Raw genomic sequence first — 4183 nt, 5'->3', positions numbered from 1 at the left:
GCACTGAGTTACTTCTTGGCATCTACTTGACAAAACTGAATGAAGAGGAGAGACGGAGGAAGAGTTGAGCACCGTCAGCTCCAGGCTTGGGCAGAGGGAAGCGGCTCTACACCCTCCACTCTCTGTCCTTTCCCCTCCCTGCTGCAGGGGCGCAGTGTGAATTTGGACACATCTGGATTTTTCTTACAGTATTCTGATCCTCCTCCACCTCCCACACACCCTCCATGTCTCTCCCATGGTGCTCTCATTTCAACTGACCAAGCATTTAACTTAGTCTTGATGGAGGACGGTATGTCGTCATATGCATATAGGACTGATTGCAAGAATATATATAGATCAGTGTATTATGAACTTTGCAAGAACTTTTTAAAAGGTATCGTCATGATACTTCTCATTTGTGAATTTAGTTCTGAAATACTGTACGAATCTAGTAATTATCTATTTTTTAAGAGCAACAAAAAAAAAAAAACGTGGGAGAGCTCCGAGACGCTGCCTTTGCCAGTTACTGGGGAAGTGCTGCCATGGAAACTAAACAGATTGGGACCCGAGTGTATTCACGTTCATTTATTTACTTGTGTTGTTTGTTTCATTTGACAGTCTGGTTGGGGGGGCACGGAATATCTATTTTTTTAGCGACTCATTGCATTTTGAACTTGTGTTTACTGTTCTTTACAATGTATGCATTTTCTTTTCTACGTTTTCAATACAGTCACATGTCCCTAGCTGTCCTGGTACTCGAAATAATGTTTTGGACGTATTATGCTTTCATTCTCGTGGAATTGTTGGTATAATGACGGTGTTGATTAATTGGTTCACCTTTTTCTGTTTAGAAATTGTAAGTTGAAAGTGAGCTTTGCATTTCGTATGGCATTCTGAAGAGAAAACTTGATATGACGACTCCAGATAAGGTCCTACTGTACATGTGAGGATGATGTGTTCTTCCTAAACGAGCACTTTTCTCTGCAACAAATAAACGCAAAACAAAAGCCCATTTAACAACACACTGCATGCATCGGGGCTATCATGAATAATGTTGGGGAGGGGGGGGGGCCCTCAGTAACTGTTCAAGGCCCGCTCCCTATCATGATTTATTTGATTGTTTTTTTTTTTTCTTTCGTAGTTTGGAAAATGGGAAGGTGAATATGTGAAATGTATAGAGAATAAAACACATTGCACATTTATGGGCACTATGTGACCACAGCCCGGCTCCGACTCCATCAGTGTTAATATTCTCCATGGCAACTGGCTGGTGGCGACCAGTGTGTTCTGCACTGCAGCAAACCTGCGACTCGATTCACTCAAGCCAGACTCTATTTAATGCACATACATGTCAGGGTCTTGTGGTCACTTATAGTGTTTGTATGAAAAGTTCAGAATTAAATATATTCCCTCATGTAAAGAAAAAAAAAAAAAGTGAAAATTGTTTAGCTGCTCTGTATTTGAAATCAAACATGCATATCTCCGCAGAGCCTCTGCTAGAGGGCAACGGTGGATTTTTGAAGAGTAAACTCAGAACACTTGTGAAATGGCCACGCTATGGTTTGGATGCATCATGGAGCAGTTAAGGCCACCCAAGGACATTCAGGGAAATAGCTGAAACGAAAAGGAAGACAAGAGCTTCATTATCTGTTTCAGTGATTAAACTCAGAACAAAACTGGAATGTGTACGTGGTGTGCTGTCTTTTGTTTCATTCGTCCCTCTGCACCTGCTAAAGGACTGGAATTTCAAAGACGAAGCGCTGTAGCGCATCTGAGCCAAAAATTACGTAGTGCTTAAAGCAGTCTGCTGTACAGTTCCTCTATTACTGCCGAGGGGTTCTTGTGGTAGAATGAGATAAGACATTAAAGGAAATATAAAGTATGTTTTTTTTTTTTTCTTTGTAAGAGCTGATGGACTGAACACCTACCAGTTGCAAACATGTTTCATGTGTGTCTGGTTTCTGAGCAGCTGAAGTTATGCACGTCACTATGGCGCCACCTGGTGGCCTCATTTAGAAGCACAACACAGTCTTAAAAGATTGATGCCTTCTCTGGGCAGTCCAGGCATGTAAACACATTAAAAACTGTTTTCATACTATGGTTATCAAATGCTGCACATTTCTAAGGTATATAACAGGCATTAATACCTGAATATTATCTCATGTGACTCAAGCTTGTACTATATTTGTGATTTGTAATTATATACTTATTTTGGTGAAAAAAAAAATGTGAAGTGGAAAAACTTTAATTTGATGTAAACATATCTCGCCATTAATTAAAAGATTTTTAAGTAAGTGAATTGGCTTTCAATTTTAATATGCAGTGCTTTTTTTTGTAAAGCATTTTTTTTTTGCTGATAGGGAGCTAATCCACAACCTTTCACCAAAAGAAAACCTTGAAGCTTCTTTATTTAATTTAACACAGCTACACATGACCTTTGGTCACAAACTTGTTTCAGTGTAAACAGCAGAACGGATGAGGACAAATAGATACACAGTGCAAAAATAAAAAAACGTGATGGAGAAATTGCCAGGAGGATTGGCTATGTAATCATATGAAATGTATCTATTTAAAACACACACAAAGCAGAAAACATTACATCCAATAGGTGGTGTTGTAAGAAGTAGGCGTCATAACACTATTCATTTATGATGCATAATGCAAGATGTCTCCTTTGCACAGGCTTATATTTTGTTCCACCCTTTAACACAGACTGGAAGTTGTAGTTGGAGTTAACGTGACTCACGTTTGGTTTTGTTGCGTTTGTGTCTTGGTCTTGGTGTGGGCTTAAATCATTGTGATTTTTCTTGTTTTTCTTCATTCAGTCATCTGAGCAACGTTAACATGCATAATTCATGCCTGGAGTCATCTCAATTATAACACAAATGTTTCTGTGCAGTCAAAACACATTGGTCACTGTTGCTATAGTGATATAGGACAACAGTAGCACGCCACGACTTTCAATATTAATAGCTATTATTAAATAAGAGCAATACGCTTCTGTAGAGACAGAAATAATATAGCGGCATTCTCGCATGTACGAAGATAGGATAACGTGCTTACATCAATATCAACACACATTTACATTGTGTTTTGGCAGGAGATTGTTTGCTGGGTTGTTTACATTAATGCACCAGACAGACTTTGGGGTTTCTTCGTGCATTGATTTGAAGCTTTTAACAGCTCTGATGTATTATGAAGAAACCTGTGCATGTAATGTCGATAAATCAAACAGGTACCAGGCCTGATTATGGCAACAGACAGGTAGTCACAGGTTGCCAAGGTGAGCTGTGGACTCCACAGTAGAGTAGCACTGTAATAATGATAAAGGAACACCACAGCCTCTTGAGGACGAGTGTTCTAGCCCTTCACAAATGCACGTCACTCAATCACACGGTCTAAGAATACTTGAAACGTTGCCTCACAAATGCCCTGCATTACAAGAAGGTTGAAATCTGAGGCAGCTGGGCAAACAGCGCTTTTAGATTTTTATATTTGGGGAGAACGGTGACGGAGACGACGCATGCAGGTTTTGTTCCTGATTTGGTCTGGGTTAGGATTTCCTCCTCCTCTTCTACCTTTGGCCAAATACGTGAAAGCTGGGGACTGATGAGGCGACTGTTGATACACTTTACAGCCCTGGACGGATGGGTGAGCAGGCAAGGGGAGGAAAATAATCACTAATGAAACGTTATCTGCACAGGATTCATCCTCTGATAAAACACATACAAAACAGGTCAGGATTCACACAGAATAATTTAGAATCAGACTGTTCAACATTTTTTTTTAAACCAAAGAAAAGTTTGTAACATCTGCAAACAATAAGGGCAACGGTATTATGTAATACGCATAAAAAAGTTACACATAAACTTTGATACAAAACATTATCCTACAGAAATTGCGGCCAGGTGAGCCTTAAATATCAGGCTGGGGTTTACATCTGCATCTGCTTTTTTTTTAGACATCTCAGCACTTAGCACTTTGATAAGAAACTTAACTTTACATACTGCAGGACCACCACCGTTATTGGGAAATAGCCTCAATCAGGCATGGGTCTAGAGTGAAGCAGAGCAAATGTGACACACAGCCCACGTGCGGTGACTTGCTGAACATTGTTGTTCACGTTTCCATTTGATACGCTCGTATTACTTGTAAAGATGTTTTAATGGCGGAACATAATGGGAAGCACAACTGCACCGAAGCT

This window comes from Cololabis saira, chromosome 21, assembly GCF_033807715.1.
Source record: "Cololabis saira isolate AMF1-May2022 chromosome 21, fColSai1.1, whole genome shotgun sequence".
Taxonomy (NCBI): domain Eukaryota; kingdom Metazoa; phylum Chordata; class Actinopteri; order Beloniformes; family Belonidae; genus Cololabis; species Cololabis saira.
The sequence above is the reverse complement of the archived record's forward strand: the minus strand, read 5'-3'. Positions refer to the sequence as shown.